Here is a 6,217-nt window from a genome sequence, read left to right on the forward strand (position 1 = left end):
TGCACGATGGTGCGCTATTGTGCGCAAATTGATTTTGTCTCCCCCACACCAAAAGTGATCACAACACGCAGGTTGAAATATCAAAACAAACTCTGAACCAATTATATTAATTTGGGGAGAGGTTGAAAAGCATTAAACATATAAGGCAATTTAGCTAGCTAGCTTGCAGTTGCCATCTAATTTGTCCTATTTAGCTAGCTTGTTGTTGATAGCTAATTTGTCCTGTGATTTAAATGCTGAGTTGTTATTTTACCTGAAATGCACAAGGTCCCCCACTCCGACAATTAATCCACACATAAAATGGTCAACAGAATTGATTCTAGTCATCTCTCCTCCTTCCAGGCTTTTTCTTCTTTGGACTGTATATGGCCATTGGCATCTGGTATTACCATGATGCTGACCAACTTCAGTTCGTCTTTCAATCACAGACATGGGTGATCCAATGAGGAGATGTGCACATGGGAATCTGCTTCTATAACCCAATGAGGAGATGGGTGCGGCAGGACTTAGAGCGCGTTCTGAACCACAAATAGAAGCAACTTCTATTTTAGCGCCTGGCAACACAGACACTGGTTGGCGCGTGCGAGCAGTGTGGGTACAATGATTGAATAACATTTATGTGGAAACATAATATTTGCACGTGACGCAAGCACTGTGGTCAGCAGGTGAAATGTCTAAATGACGACCAACCCGTAGCACTCACGTCTGTAGCCATGAAGTGCTTTGAAAGGCTGGTTATGAATCACATCAACACCATTATCCCAGAAAACCTATACCCACTTCAATTTAACAGATCCACAGATGATGCAATCTCTGTTGCACTCCACACTGCCCTTTCCCACCTGGACAAAAGGAACACCTACATGAGAATGTTATTAATTGAATACAGCTCAGCATTAAACACCATACTGCCCTCAAAGCTCATCACTGTCACGCCCTGGTCTTAGTATTCTGTGTTTTCTTTATTATGTTGGTTAGGCCAGGGTGTGACATGGGTGATTTATGTGTCTTGTTTTGTCTAGGGGTTTTGTAGTCTATGGGGTTGTGTTCAGTTGAGTGTTCTAGGTAAGTCTATGGTTGCCTGGAGTGGTTCTCAATCAGAGGCAGGTGTTTATCGTTGTCTCTGATTGGGAACCATATTTAGGCAGCCATATTCTTTACGTATCTTGTAGGTGGTTGTTCCTGTCTCTGTGTTTTGCACCAGTTAGGACTGTTTCGGTTTTTCCACGTTTTCTTATTTTGTATAGTGTTCACGTTTTCATCTTTCATTAAAGATGTTTATAAATAACCACGCTGCATTTTGGTCCTCCTCTCCGTCCCAGGAAGAAAACCGTTACAGAATCACCCACCAACCAAGGACCAAGCAGCGTGGTAACTGGCAGCAGGAACAGCGGCTGAAGAATCAAGACTCCTGGACATGGGAGGTGATCCTAGACGGGAAAGGACCCTGGGCACAGCCAGGGGAATATCGCCGCCCAAAGGCAGAGCTGGAGGCAGCCAAAGCGGAGAGACGGCGCTTTGAGGAGGCAGCACGGCGACGCGGATGAAAGCCCGAGAGTCAGCCCCAAAAATGTATTGGGAGGGGGCACAGGGAGAGTGTGGCAGAGTCAGGAGTCAGACCTGAGCCAACTCCCCCTGTTTATCGTAAGGAGCCAAGGAGTAAACCAGAACCAGAGCCGGTGTTGGAGGTGAGCGAAGCAGAGACCGTGAAGGAGTTAATGGGGAAATTGGAGGAGACGGCATTCGCCCGACGGAGCATGTTGGGGATTTGATGGCACCTGGTCAGCTCTCTATACTCGTCCTGAGGTGCGTGCTAGTCGTCTGGTGAAGATTGTGCCAGCCTCACGCACCAGACCTCCTGTGCACCTCCCTAGCCTTGCACGTCCTGTGCCAGCTCAGCGCTACAGTGCTCCTAGCAGTGCTAACCGTGGCGGGCGTGGTACTGGTCAGGCACCGTGTTATGCGGTGGAACGCTCGGTGCCCCCAGTACGCGTGCTTAGCCCGGTACGCTACATCACAGCTCCCCACATCTGCCGGGCTAGGGTGAAGATCCAGCCAGGGCGGGTGGTGCCAGCCCTGCTCTCAAGATCTCCAGTACGCCTTCACGGTCCGGTCCATCCAGTGCCACCTCCACACACCAGCCCTCCGGTGGCAGCTCCCCGCACTCGCCCTGAGGCGCGTGTCGTCGGCCCAGTACCACCAGTGCCGGCACCACGCACCAGACCTACAGTGCGCCTCGCCTGTCCAGCGCTGCCAGAGCCTTCCTCCTCTCCAGCGCAGCCGGAGTCTCCCGCCTGTCCTGTGCTGCCTGAGCTGCCCGTCTGCCCAGCGCCACCTGAGCTGCCCGTCTGTCCAGAGCTGCTAGAGTCTCCCGTCTGTCCAGAGCTGCCAGAGTCTCCTGTCTGTCATGAGCTGCCAGAGTCTCCCATCTGTCATGAGCTGCCAGAGTCTCCCGTCTGTCATGAGCCGCCAGAGTCTCCCGTCTGTCATGAGCCGCCAGAGAATCCCGTCTGTCATGAGCCGCCAGAGTCTCCCGTCTGTCATGAGCCGCCAGAGTCTCCCGTCTGTCATGAGCCGCCAGAGTCTCCCGTCTGTCATGAGTCGCCAGTCAGCCAGGACCTTCCAGAGCCGCCAGTCAGCCAGGATCTTCCAGAGCCGCCAGTCAGCCAGGATCTGCCAGAGCCGCCAGTCAGCCAGGATCTGCCAGAGCCGCCAGTCAGCCAGGATCTGCCAGAGCCGCCAGTCAGCCAGGATCTGCCAGAGCCGCCAGTCTGCCAGTATCTGCCAGAGCCGGCATTCAGCCAGGATCCGCCAGAGCCGCCATTCAGCCAGGATCCGCCAGAGCCGCCATTCAGCCAGGATCCGCCAGAGCCGCCATTCAGCCAGGATCTGCCAGAGCCGTCAACCTGCCTGAGCTATCTCTTAGTCTTGGGCTACCTCTCAGTCCTGAGCTACCTCTCAGTCTTGAGTTACCCCTCAGTCTTGAGCTACCCCTCAGTCTTGAGCTACCCCTCAGTCCCGAGATACCTCAGTCCAGAGCTGTCGCTCAGTCCGGAGCTGCCCCTCAGTGCAGTGGGGCCCTTTGTTAAGGTTACTAGGCCAAGGTCGGCGGCGAGGGTCGCCACTCAAGGGACGCTAAGTAAGCGGACTAAGACTGTGTTGCACGTCCCGCGCCATAGCCGCCACCATGGATAGACGCCCACCCAGACCCTCCCCTATGGGTTTAGGTGTGAGGCCGGGAGTCCGCACCTTTGGGGGGGGGGGGGGGGGGGTTGTGTTCAGTTGAGTGTTCTAGGTAAGTCTATGGTTGCCTGGAGTGGTTCTCAATCAGAGGCAGGTGTTTATCGTTGTCTCTGATTGGGAACCATATTTAGGCAGACATATTCTTTAGGTATCTTGTGGGTGGTTGTTCCTGTCTCTGGGTTTTGCACCAGTTAGGACTGTTTCGTTTTTTTCCACGTTTTCATCTTTCATTAAAGATGTTTATAAATAACCACGCTGCATTTTGGTCCTCCTCTCCTTCCCAGGAAGAAAACCATTACAATCACTAAGATAAAGACCCTGGGACTAAACACCTCCATCTACAACTGATTCCTGGACTTCCTGAAAGCCCGCCCTCAGGTGGTAAGGGTAGTCAACAAAACATCCACCACGTTCATCCTCAACACAGGGGACCCTCATGACTGCATTGCCAGGCACGACTCCAACACGATCATTAAGATTGCTGATGACACAACAGTGGTAGGCCTAATCACCGACAACGATGAGACCTGGCGGTGGTGCCTGGATAACAACCTCTCCCTCAACGTGATCAAGACAAAGGAGATTATTGTGGACTACAGGAAAATGAGGAACTAGCATGCGCCCATTCTCATCGACGGGGCTGTAGTGTAACAGGTTGAGTTTCAAGTTCCTTAGTGTCCACTTCACAAACAAACTATAATGTTACAAACACACCAAGACAGTCATGAAGAGGGCACGACAAAGCCTATTCCCCCCTCAGGAGACTGAAAAAATGTGTCATGGGTCCTCAGATCCTCAAAAAGTTCTACAGCTGCACCATCGAGAGCATCCTGCCTGGTATGGCAACTGCTCGGCATCTGACCTTAATGCACTACAGAGGGTAGTGCATACGGCCCAGTAAATCACTGGGGCCAAGCTTCCTGCCATCCAGGACAACTATACTAGGCTGTGTCAGAGGAAGGCCCTAAAAATGGTCATTGACTCCAGCCACACTAGTCATAGACTGTTCTCTCTGCTACCGCACGGCAAACGGTCCTGGAGCGCCAAGTCTACGTCCAAAATACTTCTTAACAGCTTTTACCCCCAAGACATAAGACGGATCAAAACAAATTAATAATAATAAGTCATTCCTACAAAAAAATACTAATGCATTTAAAAATGTAATTGGTATTAAAGTGTAGTATTTATTAATAAAATGTACGATTAATATAAAAGTTTTAAAAAACATGTCTAGTTCAATATTGCATCGTAAACTTTTAAAATTGTAATATATATGCATTTCTGTACTAAAGATTTAGAAGAAAATAGGTTTGAAAGAAATTTGTATTTACCTTCATTAAATGACAGCTCTCTCTCTCTCTCTCTCTCTCTCTCTCTCTGTGTGTCTGAGGCCAGTCTGCATGGTTGGAGTCAGGTTACAAGCTATGGGTGTTACAAGCAGAGAGAGAGAGAGAGAGAGAGAACCCTGATCACAGAGCAAAACAAATTAATAATTGTCTTTCCTACATATAAACATATATTGGGTATTAAAGTGTAGTATTGTTTAATAATAATATATATGATTTATATAAAGGTTTAGTATAAAACATTTGTGGAATAATGTATTATTGCAATGTAAACTTTAAATAATGGTAATAGCATTTCTGTCCTAAAGATTTAGAAGACAATAAAAATATTTTAAAAGAAAATATAATTTACCTTTAAAGAAATCTCTGTCCGTCCGTCCGTCTGTCCGTCCGTCCGTCTGTCTTTCTTCCTGATCTGTTTATGTCTCTCTCTCTACACAAGATAAATTGGTCCGTTGGGGTGTGTGTGAGAGCCTGTTTGGTGTTTCTTTTAAACCTGTTTCATCTTTAATAAATATTTGAATGGTTAGTCATCTAGAGGGTCCTTTACACACAAGTTAACTATATTTACACAAGGGGGTGCCCCTAGTGTCTTTGAAACAATTTGTTTTAAACCTGTCTAACCTTTAACCTTTAAAAATAGTTCTCAGGTGGGGGAATCCTAGGATGTCCGAGGATGGAATGTCTCAGTCAATATAAAAAAAAGGGTTCTTTGTACTCTTTAAGATGGGCCCTTTACTTACGACTTCAACAGAGAAGTTTACCCCCTTAACAGCCTTTTAATGCAGTGGGATAAATCCTGGGTTCACAGAGTGTTTCTTGGTAGTCTTAAACAAATATACTGTGAAACAAAAGTATCCACCTTACACAATGTATTATTTTTTTAGTTTGCATCCCATTTGGTCAATATTCCCCTGCAGTTAATCACCAACATCTTGTCAACATGGACCCCGAGAAACGGAGCAGACATCTTACACCAATCTATCTTCTAGACATTTATCCATAACATGGCCTAGGCAGTCCTTATAGGGTCCAAAAAGTCTCTCCAAAATGTCACATGTATTAACCATTTTTATTTCCATGCTTATGACTTATGCCTAAACTCATATTCTTTAGTGTAGACCAGTGGTTCACAAACGTTTTATAGTCCCGTACCCCATCAAACATTCAACCTCCAGCTGCGTACCCCCTCTAGCACCAGGGTCAGTGCACTCTCAAATGTATATTTTTTTGTCATCGTTGTAAGCGTGCCACACACGCCTCACATTTACACATCTTGACCATCAAAGTCCATGTGATGGCACAACGCTCTTCAGTACTTAAGCAATATCCACTCCTGTTGTCCTGGTTTCCAGTGGTTTGCAGAAGAGGATGTCTTCCTTAATTGACCCAGCATAAACGTAACGGACATAATAAACTAATGTTTGCATAACAAAAAACATGAAAACTGTCTCCAACATTGTATTTTGCCATGTAATAAACTTTCATATTGGCAGTAAGGTCATTGAGAATATAACAATATATAATAGTTATTGTTGGTAGTTTAGGGATAAATATTGTGCCAATATGAAAGTTTTATAGCTAGCTATGTACAATGTTGGAGCCAGTTTTCATGTCTTTGGTTATGC

The sequence above is a fragment of the Oncorhynchus mykiss genome, chromosome 22 (assembly GCF_013265735.2).
Source record: "Oncorhynchus mykiss isolate Arlee chromosome 22, USDA_OmykA_1.1, whole genome shotgun sequence".
Lineage (NCBI taxonomy): Eukaryota > Metazoa > Chordata > Actinopteri > Salmoniformes > Salmonidae > Oncorhynchus > Oncorhynchus mykiss.